General features: G+C 34.3%; 1 long non-coding RNA gene across 1 annotated transcript in view; it reads right to left on the reverse strand.

Annotated features, from left to right (window-relative positions):
• The window catches only part of LOC118202046 (uncharacterized), a 66,317-nt gene that overhangs the window by 23,832 nt on the left and 26,220 nt on the right, over positions 1-16,265 (reverse strand). The window lies entirely within an intron of this gene.

Here is a 16,265-nt window from a genome sequence, read left to right on the forward strand (position 1 = left end):
TCAGATTTAAAAAAGGTAGCCTAGTAGTCAAAGTTTGCACAATTAAATTTAAAGTGAAGTTAATTCAAAACTCTAACCGGCTTAATAATTTAAATGTTGGAAGCAAACAACGCGAAGACGAATAATTACAAACTTATCAGAGATGGCAGAACTGAAGTAACATGGCCTACAGAAGCACGATCTGTCTTACAGTCCAAAAAGCTTAAATACTGTCTAACTCATTTACATTTCTGGTGAAGAAATGGAAAGGAGAATTTATATTAAAGATCTATATCATAATAGTGAGTTAGTATCAAATAATAACTTATAACATCTCACACTGTAAGATAAACTTAACCTCACAATCTAAAAATCTACCTCTTTTTTAATCTTCCTAGAACATAAGAAAATTACCGTCTCGTGTTTAACTTAGATTCCAAGAACACTAATACAGTAATAGCTACTAGAGACTACAATAATAGCAAATGAAACTGACCATTCATTTGCGCTGCAGCTCGGTAGTTTAAGTAACAAGTTAAAAAGACTTAGGCTCTGCATTTTGTGCATGAGAATATAACAATATTTTAAATATTTTCAAATCGGATAATAAATTAGAGAATAATAGCTTGTCTCCTGAATTAAGCGACTCCACCGCTGGCCTCCTGTTTAAAAGACCACTGAATACTAATAGTTTGTCTCTGGTTCGCATTCAGGCGAGCGACTGGCTGCATTTTCCCCATATGGTAATGTAAATGCAAACCCGGTCAGGAAGACTTCCACGAAAACATCCCTCGCCTTAGGCAGATAGCTCTTGTATGCTTTGCCATATTCAAAATCATAAATTTTGAAAAAATTAATTTAGTTATATTGAAAACAATGACAAATTTTTGAATAAGGCGAAAAGCTTGGAGACCCAAAATTTCTAAATTTTAACGTTATTAATTTATGTATTGACTAAGGAATTAATAACGAATCTTTGAATAATCCTCTTGCTGCATTTGTTTGGATTTATTCATAAAAAGATGTTCCGATTTTTGACTTTTATTTGCTCTGGTATGTAGTGTTTCAATCTATTTTGATATTTTGACATTCGTTTCAGAGTATTAATTTAGGAACCGACAACAGTATTAAAAACGGTTATAGATTTCGGAATATCTCCTATTACGAGATGTTTTGTGATAGCAATAGTAATTTACTCCTCAGTATTTTAAAATTTATTTTAATTATACAATAAAGCTCTTAATTAATTACTCTTAATTAATTAAAGCAAGTTTAATTCAGTTATCGTTAATCCGTATAATTTCAGGTCATAAAGAGGTCGTATACTTTTGGTAGAGCAAGTTATGTATTTTAAAAAACTTACAGAGTCTGACTTTTTTTGGTAGCATAAACTCATGAGCTGTAAAAGGACTATACAGGAATTAACTTCTTGTCTTAAACTGTAGACAGACAAAGTAGAAGATGAGTGTAAATAGCTTTTTTATTTGCTCACAAACAAGTAACAATCACCCAACTTGGGTTTACACAAGCCAACACTTCTGGCTTAACTTAAACAAGTAATGTTTAAACTAAAATCAAAAGTAGTTAGCTTAGCCTAACGGCTCATAGGATAAAGTAACAGGCAGGAAGGCTCTGGTTTTGTAGAAGCAGGCGAGACAAGCTTAATGGCTAAAAGCTCTCAACACCACAGAATGAAATCGGTATTTAGTCACGGTAACAACGTGGCCTCAAGTACGCAGAACACTTTCTAAAATCAACTTGCGAAACCTTCGCTTAAATAGCACTTCTTTCTCCATTAATCTGAATAAACGCTGGCTATCTCATTTACATTCTGGCATGAAAAGCATGGGTGAAAAGGAGAGCGATAGGAAAGTTGCTTTAACTCAACATTAACTAATAGTAAGAAATAAATAGATAAATCCTCACAAACTGAATCATTTTAGTTAATCAATTACTTTTAAAATTTTTTTTTATCAAAACAACTTTCTTAGTTTTAGAAAATTCAACTTAAATGAAGTTAACGTAAAAATAGCCGACAAAAAGTAAATAAAAAAATGAAATGCAGGTTTCTAGATGTACTTGTTCGGATAGAAGACTATGAAGTGTTCAAAATTTGATTGTTCTGCGTGCTTTCCTTTTTTCACAATGCGAGGAACAAACATACACGCAAGTCTACATACACACGTAATTCTGCATAAGTTTCAAATTCCCTTTTTATTTGCAATCATAATGAAACAATAAAGTGCTCGTTAAATTTAGAGCGTTTATACACAAGTATGAGGATAAATTATACTGATTTATCCCCTGTGCGAGATTTAGGATTAATTTAGTTACCTGATGAAGATTACAATTTACGCATTAAAATAATTATATAGCAGAGAGAAGCCGCAGAGAGTAAATTAATCATAAGCAGCTGAAAATTAGAATTGAAGATATTAGAGTGAGTCTCCATGTTCAATCACTATGTAAGGGCAAATAGTCATACCACATACAGTTCAAACACTTTAACGGAAAATGGTAGCATTCAACGTAATAAGATTATAACAATAACTTCCTTATTAGAACATGGAAATAAGGCCTATGCGCACTTTTTTAAAAATGAGAACTGTAATCAAGCACAATTGAAACTTAAACTGTAAAATGTTGAATAATAAGTCAGTACATTTCTAGACGAAATTTACTTCCAAACGATATTTCGTATCCAAACAAAAATGCAAAGTTTTAATGTGCATGCAACATATGCACATCGATATCTGCAAGCGTATGTGTGAGTGTGGATGGAGTATTTAGTGGGGGGAGTTATTAAAAGCGCATGCTATAATTTCCATGCTTCCTTCATTCGTTTGTACTCCTGAGTAATTTTCGTGGTGGTTTCCCTTTCCCTTCAACATTTGATGAAATTCAAAAGTAAGCAATGAAAATAAGTAACTATCAATTAATGATGGAGAATCGTCGGGAAACGCAGACTGATTCACAAAGGCCTAGCGTCCTGTGCAATTTACGGAAACAGTATGAGGATAATGTCAAATTTCAAAAGAGACTCTTTCCAGAAGGCCCCACTATAGGGGAAGATCTGTTTGCAAGGAGATCTGCTGTTTGCGTCTCGCATCTGAGCACAGGAGAGCTCTACTGCTAACGCGTCAAACGACAGCGCTCTGCAGCGCAGTAATTCGTATATTAAAAAATCTGATGTGTACACCACATGACTTCCTTGTACGGTATATTAAATTATACGCATTTTTTCTTGCATTTCATTTAAACTTATTGGATTGAATTGAATATACTTCGCCGACAGCGTATAAACCACAATAGAATAAATGCATTCTTTAAAATTCACTCTAGTATATGTTTACCATAGCGGCACTCTGGCGCTAGATTCACTTAACAGTATTATATTTCGTTCATATTATAACTCAGAATGCACAAAATTTATATCATTTAAAGAATTATCTAATCCTTGCCACATGTTCTATTCAAATACTATAATAAAGCTAGAATGACGTATAAAAGAAATTAAGCAAACAAAACAAAAAAGAAACAATTTTTCACAGACGATTGAGTATTTCTCATCCAATTAATTCAGTTCTCACTTCGCGAGAAGGCAAAAATACATAAAAACTCAAAATATCTACTATATTAAAAATTACGAAGTAAATCTTAAACACTTATTTCCTCGAAAAATTTCTAGAAAGGATTAAGCATGATTTAATTGGCAATAATAAATGAAGACGTTATCTTTGTTGCTGCGAAGCTAAGTTTCTCTACATTGGCAATAAATCCACTATCCTGCTGTTTCAAATGTAAACAAGCAATGCTCGCCATCAAGAAACGTATTAGGCTTAGCGGCTCTTAAACAACTTTAAAATTGTTGATAATTCTAAAAATATTGCATACAGATTTACTAAAAGCATAAAAACCTTAACCGGAAGATAAAAACAACGTATTGAATTATGTTGTTTTTATGGTTGAATTCATTTTTAAAGCAAAAAATGTACAATTTACAAACGTATACGAGTAAAGAAACTGAGATCACTGAGCCGGGTAACAGAGTGGATATATATATAAATATATTTATATACGTTTGGTGCGGCCGATTGCAACCAAAATACGAGGTGCACATCTACATGTTATAGCAGTCCTATATACAAAATTTCAACGTTCTGAGGCTATTCGTTTTTGAGTTATGCGAGATACGTACGTACGTACGTACATAGTTCGTACAGACGCCACGAAAAATTCTCTTCAGAATTAATTTTAAAGCAGTTTTATAATTTTTTTGGAGGAAACGAGTCTTTTATTCTGTCCTTACGTACAAATATCACGCAAAAACATCGTTAAATTGCATTCGATAGCGGTCAAAATGGAATTTTCGTTGAAATATGCTGCCTGAAACTTTTCACGATTACAATACGTCCTTTTTACTTCGTACAAGGAAGTAAGAACACACCTGGTAACAGTAGTCGGCTGGTTTGTTTCTATTTGGAAGAAAACATGTGCCGGGCAAAATGGATGCGTTTGATGGTTAACTCCTATGTCTGTAAACATTTTGAAGCTGCAAACTAGTAGCTAAACGCCACAGATTTTAGTTATTTATTTAATATTTAGTTAATTTTAAGAGCGTGTTAGAATTATTTTCTTAATTTGTAATTTTACATCTGATATATGCCTGAAATAGAATGACACCTGAAAACCATGCTAAGCCCTTTGGTATGGTGCAGAGAACATTGGTTTGGGACTAAGAATAAATGGAGTATCCTTCTCTTTACATATAAGTTTAGATTTAATCTAACCACTGATTCTTGACGTACCATTATCTGGACGAAATCAAAGAATCCGATGTCTTTCAGTGATCTGGCCTGATCACTACTTTCATCGGTATAGTGGTTAACAACGCTGGTTGCCGTCCCGATGGGGCTGGTTTCTAATCTCGACGTTTGTAGGTATATAGTGTCTGTGTGGCATGGAGACACTTAAAATACTGCCGAGACGAAAATTTTCTCGAGTGATTTTGTGAAAGGGAAAAAGGATTAGAAGACCCTCAGACAGTTTTCTGAGGTGTTTTCCATCGAAAATAGGGCGGAACCCTGCTGTTAGTATGGTGGAACTATACCTGTACGGCCAATGATGAAATTCTGTTGTCTAGCTTAACTTTTTTTTTTACCTGTACCTGTTCTCCAGCATCTGAGAAAGAGATCAGTATGGCAGCGGTGGTTTTAATGGTGTTAATGGTGTGGTTAGCATCATGATGGATGGGCTCATAACTTTAACAAAGACTCTGTGACTGCTGCGGGATAGTGGCTTATCCTCGCTTTAATAAGAGTGTAGCTGTCGCCAATTAATATTTTGGAGGACAGTGATTGTCTACATAGGGCTAATATGATGGTTGATTTGATGGAAAGTAAAAATACAAATATGAGGGATCAGGCAACCATGAATTTGGGACTTATAAGCTGCTTCATTTCCGGTATAAAGTCACTCTGTGAGAGTTGTACAATTTTTAGAGGAGATTATACTACATATCAGCCTCTTTTTTTATTCGATCGTGAAAGGTCTTTCAGACTTTCTTGTATCGATGAACCTTACGCATGATCATGGGAGTGTGCCATGCCTGTTGTATGGTACATTTTGTGTGTTATATCAACTTATGTTTATACCAAATTTTATTAAAATTTGTCCATTATGAGTGGACATAATCAACCTAATGTTAAAATTCTTTTAATTTTAATTAACTCAGTGTATTTAATTTGGTGGATACCAAGGTAAAAAATTCTTGGATATATTTTTGTTTCAAGAGAAATTTAAATTTAAAAGAAAAGTTCTGTTTTTGCAAAACGTTAGATTACAATCCATTTTCTCAAAAACGAGTTTACCCTTAAAAAGCAGGAAAAAGTCAAACATTACAAATAAATAAACACTCTGTACCCCTTATGAGATTTATGGCACTAGAAACATCCTAGTATTAATAGACTAATAGTAATTAGTTATAATACAAGGTTTATATTATTTCTACTAACAGTTATTTTAATTCGTTAACCTATAATGTATTTCTCTCGCCTTCTTATCATGTCTTCGTGGTGTGGTGGTCTGCAGGCTCGGCAAGTATTCCAAAGGTCCGCGGTTCGATTCCCGGCGAAGGCGTTTGCTGATTTTTCAAGTCTCCTGCTTCAAAAATACCTAATGTCTCTATAGTGGCGCCCTGACTAAAAGGGTGGTGGATGATGATTCTCGACACCCAGGATTTGGCGATTGGGTCCCCTAAAACACCAGTCGCCCTTTAAAAGGGGGAGTACATAAGGTATTTCTCCCGTCTTCTTGGCATACCTTCGTGGTGTGTTGCTATGCACGCTGGGCGCGTTATCCAAACGTAAATTGTGGTTCGATTCTCGGCGTTGCTCATTTCTCATCTTGCCTGCTTCCAAAAAATCTTAATGTCTCTACAAACCTTGTAGAGTCATTAGGATTTTTTAGAAGCAGAGGAAATGAAAAATGAGCAACGCCTTCACCGGGACTCGAAACACGGTCCTCTCGAATACGCATCGAGCGTGCTGACTACTACACTACGAAGGCGGGAGAAATACCTTATATACTCCCCTTTTTAAAAGGCGATTTCAGTTTTAGGCGATCCAGTCGCCAAATCCTGGTAGTGAAGAATCATCATTCACCATCTTTTGGTTCGTGCGCCACTGTAGAGAACATTAGATTTTTTTTAAAGCAGGCGAGATGAAAAATGAGCAACGCCTTCGCCGGGACTCGAACCACGGGCCTCTCGAATACGCGTCGAGCGTGCTGACCACCACACTACGAAGGCATGCTAAGAAGGCGGGAGAAATATCTTATAACCTTTTCTGCCATTTCTTGTTTCTCCCGCGTTTCTTGGCCAGGATACAAATGAGTTAGGGTGAATGGTATTGAAACTGAGTATTTAAACTGAAGTAGCGAAAAGTGAGAGATAAGAGTAAAAGAAGTAGCGAAAGTATAAAAGAAGTAGCGAAAGTCAGAGCGTGTTTTCGATATTGAATTCGCACGTTGTTATTTCTACCAGCTCTTTGAATTCTGAATCTCGACTTCGCATTCTTATCGCCAAAATTAATATCATACCGGTATAATTCTCTGAATCACCCTGCTAGGTTCAACTAATTTGCGTAGTTTTGAACTACCAAACCTTACTAGTTTATCTTTACGTTTACTGTAGTATAACATTATCTCTAGTTTAATGGCCACAAGTAGATGGTGGAATTTGTAAGTACAAAAACTGTGCTTCTGCAAATACCCTTCCTCCGTTATATTCATCTTCTTGTCTTGGCGATAAGTCGTTAACAGACTTTCAAGTACATCTAGTAGCAGTTATGCTAGCTAGTAATACTAGACGTTAAAAAGTAATAAATATTCCTAAAACTATCAGTTACAAATATAATAAAATAAATGTGTTTTAATTTATAATAATTAATTACGTAATAAGATTGTAACCTAGGTTATTAATAAATAACAGAATGATTAAACTTGGAAGAAGATTAAAATATATTATACTTTGTCGAAAGGTAACACAACGAAGGAATTAGATATGCCCTAGAGTGCGTGAAAAATAAATTAAAAATTAGATATTTCATGTTCTGCAAACACATAGTCAGGCATATGGATGATAAATGCTGTGTTTAGATTCTTTCTGATCTTTATTTATCAATTTCGAACATGAAATCATGTCTTCATAATCTTTCTTGCCAGGAGAGTTTCCGTTGTAATCGAAAGCAATATTTCACCTACGAAGGGTAAAAACATTACAAAAATGATTCACCTTTTTATGCACATTATTTTCAATAATATTATCTCTGAAATGTATTTTGTACAAAAAGAGCTGCAAAATTTAATTTTAAGGCGTTTCAGTTTCATTTAGATCAAAGAAAGAAAATGAAATTGAACTTCTGGATGCCGGTCACTCACGGACCAAGACTTTCGTCTGTTGTAAGAAAGTATCTGCCTAGGGCCTTTGCTCTCCCATTTAGAGAGAGAGCAAAGGCCCTAGGATTCAGGGAACTAAATTATTGGGACATGTTATTAAAGTGTAGTGTCCGTTCTAAGTGGCTCGACTAAATACAGAATTGCATAAAGAACAGTTTTATTTCTTGTTTTTTTATAACCACCTCTTTTTAAATATTGAGACGGCTCTCCATAAATAAAACTATAAAATATCGAAAACTGTGAGAAGAGCAATAATAAATGAAAGAATACTTACGGATATAGGTAGGAATGGGGGGATACCAGAATTTCACTGATGATCGTGCAGGTATAGTCAAACCGTAATAGCTGTGCAATTCCATCCAGATATTGATGGAAACAGCCCGAAGAAGGATTTGTGGGTCTCTTACCTCTTTCTCCTACCGCCAAATCACTCGAGAAATCTTTTCGGCTCGACAGGATTTTAACCGCACACACACTATGCACTTACATCCATGCCTTCTCTGGGATTCAAATGCAGTACCAACGATACGAAAATTATTATTACTAAACATAATAAAAAATTACAGCAGCTTATTTAAATCCAAAAGTTAGAAAATTTTATTATTCATGAATAGCCGTAAGTTCTCACGTTCAGCAATCCTTTCTTGGAATGCTTTCAATATCCGCTGTTGGACACTGAAAATTTCCTAAGAGATGTCACTCAAAACTCTATTGAAAAATGTTTTTGTAATATATTGAAATCCACGATGTTTCCATTCATAACACGGTTTTTAAAATATTTTAGTTTTTAGTAAAAAAAAAAAAAAAATCAATTTATATAAAATTCATCAATGAATTACTTGAACATCTATGTTGGATTGAAATTTCATCCAATTACACCATATTTTACATAGTATACGCTAAGTTAATTTGTATTACACAATATGTATTCATCTATACATATTGAGATAACGAAAAAAGGGTGCATTTAAAGCAATTGAAAATGGCCGGGTTCATTTAATAAAATTTCGCTTTGTTGTTTCTGTCAAGCGAAATTCGTTAAACGGGTTTTTACTACAGTGGAAAAGATACGAAATGACTTCTTATAACGGAATTACGTATAATTAGCTATACGAAGCGTAAGAATAACAAATAAAACAAAAAATAATGGAAATAACGACAGTCCGATAGAGCCGAAAAAAAGCGTCTGCAAAACGTTTTTTTCTGCGGACAGAAAAAGCAGGCAGTGAAGCATCAAAAATAAATTAATGTAAATAGTACTACAAATAATGTAATACTACAAATTATTGTAAATTACGGAAAATGTTTTTGGTACTGTATGTAGTTTTCACCTTGCTGCTTATTTTTATAGCATATAGTTTACTCGTAATGTGTAGGAACTCTTCTTCAATGTTATAGCATATGGTTGTGTATCACATCTATGAACATTTGTATTATCTTATACTTTCCATGACATTGTACAGTTTCCATATATTTCAATCTTTTATGTTGCATCTCTGGTTACCGGCCTAAAGGTTACACTAGGGGTCTTCAGAATGTGGCTCGTTTTTGATAAGTTAAAAACAAAACTGATTAATGTGTCTTAAATTCTTTACTTTTCTTCAGTTTTCCCCATACAGATATTATATTTGCGAGATGCTTGATATTTATCTCACTCAACTCTGCTTTTATTGAGGGTCAATATGTTTTAAGCATCTCAACGTGTTGATCTTCTTGACTAAAATAGACTCAGAAGAAATAAGGCTGGGGGTCGTTCCCATACCTTCATATACATCTTGTTCAAAAGTGAGAAGGAATGAATTAAAAATGAATGAAGTTTTATGTCTCCCAATGTTGAAATCTGTTGACAAAGGAACAGGTGGATGTAAACCTCGGGACTGGTTGGCAATAAAGAAGTTTGTACAATTTATTTAAGCTAGGATACTCATACTCGTTTTAGATTCTGAAACTCAGAAGCGTTTTTAGTCTTCGAATTAGTGCATAAAGTCAGGCTGTGATTAAAAGAAAAGAAGAATTTGGCGACATTTTGGTTCGGTTCCCGTATCATCGTAATATGTATTGAAATTGAATAAATGTAATTGACCACAACGTTAGCTGTAATTATAATTCCACCCTCGTATTGCTTTCCAGTAACTTCGAGAAGCAGAAAGTACCAGAAATATCTCGTGACCGTTTGAAAACTATTTAAGGCCGAAGAGAGAGCATCTGCTCTCAGTTGCTTAGTTATTGTTGTTGCGAGTTGTTTAGTTCCACGTGAACTGAGTTAGCTTTCTCTTTAGATGCGCTTTGCATTGGGTTGTGTTTAAAGTTTTTAGTAGTTTGAAGTGTAACTGCTGATTATAATGTGTGATACTGTGACACCAGTACGAGTATTTCTGTGGAAAATTCCATAGTTCTGAAATATTTCTTTTGATAAAATAAATTTTACTAACTTATTATCGAACTTGCACATACAATCTATTGCGAACCCGTACGAAGACAACACTTTTAGGTGTCAGGAGTGGGATTGAATGTCAGTGACAAGAACGATGGAAGAACAATTAAAACAGCTCGTGACTGCTTTTGCTGCATTCCAAGAAAAGATAGAAGCTGGCTAAGCATAAAGAAAGATGAAAGCGCGTCAAGAATCCATTAAAGAGAGATGAAAGCCGTTGAAGAAAAGATAGATAGGGCCGTCAACTCCTTCAAAGAAAATATTAAAGCTGGCCAAGAAAAGATTAAAGCAGGTGAAGAAGAAATGAAAAAAGAAACTACTTCCGTAATAGAGAGCAAATATGAAGCTATGGAAGACAGAACTGACACTATTGAAAACAGAATTGGAGAAATTGAAGAAAGAGTTTCTGAGATTTAAGAACAAATCGAGCAACAAATTTAGGACATGATTTCTAATGCTATTGCCAAATAAGGTGGCATCTTAAAGAAATGCATAGCGACAGCAGGAATCAAGTCTGATAGTTTTAAATTTTTACCCATGCCTGCTCGTCATCTTTGAAAATATCCACGTATGATGGGAAGACGTTCTGCCAGGTGTATAAGACACAATTTTCTGTGGTGGCGGAAACGAACGGATTATATTCCGAAGCTAAGGCCTGCTATCTCGCCGCTTCTCTGAGAGCAGACCCAGAGGATATCCTTCAAACTCTCTCAGAAAGCCAAAGACTAGATTTCGAACCTCTGTCCGGCGCACTGGAGCTGCGCTTCGGAGAGAAATGTTTAAATGTCTACAGCAGGCTTCAATTAAAATCCCATCAACAGAAGTCCACGGGAACACCCTAGAAAATCGCCAAGGATGTTGAAAGGCTGCCTCAACTCGCCTTTTTGGAGTGTCTGACAGAAACAAGAGAGATCCTGTCCCTGCAGGGCTTCATCGACGGTATTCGGGATCCTGATATACAAAAAGCTCTACGAATTTCAGATTTAGGAGATATAAAAAGCGCTATAGTGTACACCATGAAATTCGAGGCAGCCCACTAAGGAACTCGTAGAGATCGCCAGCCAATCAGAGCCGCACAAGTCCAGGAGCTAGTAGATCAAGTGACTGCTCGGCTAGAGAATTTAACCAGATAAGTCAGTGCTTTGATATGGGATAGAAGTGAGAAGAAACTGACCCTAAAGTGTTGGAAATATGGTGCTGAAGGACATGTACGAAGGAACTGCAGAACACTCGAGAGTACGGAAAGTAAGACCATTCCCAAGCAAAGACGCAGGAAGCAAATTAATGGCCATATCGCTGAAGAGAGTTTTAAGAGAAAGAGATGAGATAATGAGTGAGTGGCCGCAATAATGGATTCTTCATCAGGGAACATATCAATGGAGTTCCTCGCAACATGGTCATCGATACAGGAGCGAATGTTACCATCATTCGAAAAGATTTAGCTCAACAGTTTAAAGATGAACTCATTTGGATGCATTCCTGTGTTACCCTCCAGACTGCGTCCGGTGATCAAATCGAAGCAGAGGGAAAGTTAAGATGTTTCTTGGCCCATTGCAGACCCAGCTGACTATGACGTGCCGTCAGTGCAGGGACATGCTTCGGCCTCCGGCTGCATAGACCCATACGCAGCAATGTAATCTGCACAGTGTGTTGAGAAGCACTGTCAGTGTCGCTACTATTGTAGCTGATGGTGATTGTGTATGTGGTAGCTGTTCGGCCACGGCGAATTTTATTTCCTCGTGTAGGGAAGCGGGAGACGAGTTTTAAGAGAATGCTCTCCCGAAAAAGTAAGAATGTAACAACACGTGCATTTAACATTGAAGAAATAAATATCGCTTTTATTTGTATTGAAATTGAATAAATGTAATTGACTACTATGTTACCTGCAACCGTGATTCCATCCTCTTGTTGGTTTCCAGAAATCTCGATAAGCAAAGAAATTACTAGAACTCTCTCGCGACCGATTGAAAGCTTTAAAAAGCCGCAGAGAGACATCTCAGCACATTTGTTGTTTAGTTAGCTTCTGTTGTTATTGTTGATCGGATTAGCTTTCTATGCGCTGTGGCTTGAATTCTATTTAACATTTTAGTAGTTTGAAGGATAACTACTGATTATTACTACGTGATGTTTTGAACACTTGTACCAGTATCTCTGAGGAAAATTACAGCATTCTGTTATATTTCTTTTGATAAGAATAAATTTTATTAACATTTTATCGGACTAGTGCATTCAGTCTATTATGAAGCCGTACAGACGCAACAGTATTATAATTATACGCACAGGGCTGGAGAATAATTAAAATGTAAATTACAAAAAATGTTAAGACTATCTGCTTCGGGAAAAATGCCTACGCAGAGGACTTTCTAAGAAACTGCAGATAGTTTCTGGTCTAATATTTGAGTTGCATACTGCTTATACCATAAAATACTTATACAACAATCCCATTCTCATGTCGAGAATCAAATCGAAATTTTGCACGTAACGTGCTATTGTTTTAGCTATTCACATAATTGCATATCTGGGAAGTTTTGAAATTTAGTAATAATATTTGCAAAACAGGTACAGATACCTGGAATACGAATCCACAACTATGATGCATATTTTTTAATGATCACACGATCTTTTGCAATTTAAGTTGTTATTTAAATATTAATCTTAATGAGTATGTGCACAAAGACTGAATAAAAGTTCCAATTTTCAATTTAATATTTATTGACAGGTATAAATTTATAATTTGACCTAATACAGAATTTAGACAGAAAATTCAGAAAGAAAATTTTATATACAAAACTAAAATTACTTTATATACATTGGCAATGCACTTGAAACTACAGTTACGAAATTAATACGCATCGATATATTAATCCACTGCCGTATTAAAATTAAGTCTGTAACAATGTATTAATTTAATATGGATTAAAATTATTAATGGTAAGCGGAATAAAAATTGGCAAAGCCGTAAGCAATGTTTTTCAGGTCTAATTCTTGATTTCGCAAAAAAGCTTTGCATATCAATTACGAAATTAATACACATCGATATATTAATCCAACGTAATCACGGACGTATTAAAATAGAGTCCGTAACGACGTAATTATTTATAATTTAATATGCATTAAATTTTTAATGTTAAGCGGAATAAAAATTTGGCAATGACGTAAGTAACGTTTTCTGGTCTAATTTTTGGTTTTTCAAAACAGCAATTTAATTAACAGCTTTATTGAATATTTTAAAAATCAATCTGGAAAGCTTTTAAATTAATTAAAGATATTTTTCAGCAATGAAGCAAACGAAAAAAAATATTAATAGTTAATAATTTTTGTGACATTCATTTCAAAGAATGAAATTCAAAATATTGAATTATTAATAAAAAAAGATACTATTCGGTTTTGAGGGCCGTAAAAATCGCCAAATTATTGTTGATGCCAATGTTGCCAAAAATAATTGCGGCAACCCTAAAGCAAGAAAGGAAGTATAATAGTAAATAACTATTTAAGATTGATGTTTTAATTTAAATGAAAAGTTACTTTCATATAGTACTTTTTTATTATTATAATTTATAGTATAAAAAAGGCTAAACATGACTGAATGGAAGCATAAGAGTAAACAACTGTTTCAGATTATTATTTTAATTTAGATGAAAAGTTACTTTTATATAGTACTTTTTTATTATTATAATTTATATAAAAAAGGCTAAACATGACTGAATGGAAGCATAAGAGTAAACAACTGTTTCAGATTATTATTTTAATTTAGATAAAAGGTTAATTTCACATCATACAATTTATTATTATTATTATTTATGTAAAAAAGGCTAAAATAACTAGGTGCTACTTGGTAGACGGTTGCACGGATTTTGGCGATTTTTTGGCGATCTTTTTTGGCGAGCAAATGGTAAACCTATTGCTAGAGAAGTTATTTATGGTAACCGAAACTTTGTTGTCATTTTATTTAAAAAATAATGCGTTTTATTATGCATAAATTCCGTGTTTTAAATATTATTTACGACTTCTAAATAATAAAAATGAATTTAATTTTGCATTTTTATTTTAAATAAAAATTTTATTGTTTATGATATTTTATGGAATTTTATGTTGTGAATGGTGTAATGAATGACGTCACACTATTTTAAAAGTAATTGGTTTTAATATCTATAAATTTAATCTAATGTTTTAAACATTATTTATGGCTGTTAAATATTAAAATAGAACTTAATTTTGCATTTTTAAATATGATTTTATTATGAATGATTATTTTAATAATTTTAATTCTAGGCGTGATGCAATCAGCTCCCTGATTGGTTACTGAATATTTGTGCATTACCGCGCCATTTTAAAATTTTATTATTTATCTCTTCGAATTCCTCAGATTTCAAAGCGAATGGATGTCTCCGTTTCGAAGATGAATGTTGTTACTGGTAATTACCAAGGTATTATTGTTATCGGCATAAAAAAATTTCCGTTTGAGATCTTATTTTGGCCAACCTGGATTTCCTAATCAAAGATTTATTTATTGTTGCAAGGGTCAGAGGAAATTTATTAAAAATTTTTGGAGGAAACCTCGCTAATTGCTTCTTCAATGAAGTACGACAGATGGGGATAACAGATGAAGATCTTTTTCTTTCCTGGTACTTATCAATATAAGTAAGGTAAAATGCTTAAAAAAAATGTAAGTACATATTTTTCTTTTACTTTATTATTGTATACTTCAGTTTTTATTAAAAAATTAATACACTTTTTTCGAAAATTCCTGAGATATTTATTGTCACATATGTTTTAATGTTAAATAATTATATTCTATAAAACTTATTTTAAATAATTAAAATGCCATCGGGCATTTTAATTATTTAAAATAAGTAAGAATCAAAATGCTGTCGAGCAGTGCCCCGATGGCGTTTATTACGCCATTTAGCACTGCCCCACAGCCGTTCTACTGTTTGTGTATGACACCCACTTTCCGGGTCCACAAAATTGTAGTTGTGGTTGACAGTAAAGTGTTCAAAACTGGCATCTTGCAATTCATCTGACTTGTATGATTTCCAGCAGTCAGTATAAATAACGCTTCCTTCTGTGACATTATCCTTTATGATGTTCAATAAGGTTTTCGCCGATCGATCTGGAACAGCTACTAAGAAACATTCATTTGATTCTCTGCCTAATCCGCCGAAAACCCATTGTGGCGGAAGAACATATCCAACATTGTCCTTTCTTTTATTGAAAAGGCTTTCGTCTACTTCAATAATTTTGCCACATCCGCCAATTTTAGACTTGGGCCGAGCAATTAAAGCTGAGGCACACACCTCACGCATGTAACTGTTCCAGTCTACAACTGTACTGTGGTTCATCTTGAGCTGGAGTTCACAAAATTCAACAGATGTCTTTTCCTGACACCAAAAATAGATGAACCTAACGGCTGTAAGGAAGGGGATTTTCGATCCTTCAAACCAATTTTGACTTCTCAATCCTTTCTTCTCATTACAGGTTTCTTTTCTGCACCGCCATTTTGCTACCGAGTTATCGATAAAGCATAATTCCATCTCATGATTGTTCAAACATAATTTTCTATCATGAATGATGCCTTTTTTTTTTTTGAAAATTTCTAATGCAGACTTTTCTTCACTGGGCATTTCCCAAATTGTAAAATCCATAGCTTTATCAAAAAGAGAATTAAAAAATTAAACTAGCATTTCAATGGCGACTTGCAAATATAGAACTATCTAAAACTTACGCAATTTGAAATCAGCGCGTTCGCGAGATTTGGCGTGCTGTTTAATGGGCGAGTTTGCTAGACTTGGCGCTTTTGCGCATGCATTTTCGCTGCAATTTTTTACGGTCCCCGAAACCGAATTGTACGAAAAAAACTATTAGTCGCTCACTAAACAGTATCAAACATCATTCA

This window comes from Stegodyphus dumicola, chromosome 6, assembly GCF_044657685.1.
Source record: "Stegodyphus dumicola isolate Sdum_Otavi_A_Nest chromosome 6, ASM4465768v1".
NCBI lineage: Eukaryota > Metazoa > Arthropoda > Arachnida > Araneae > Eresidae > Stegodyphus > Stegodyphus dumicola.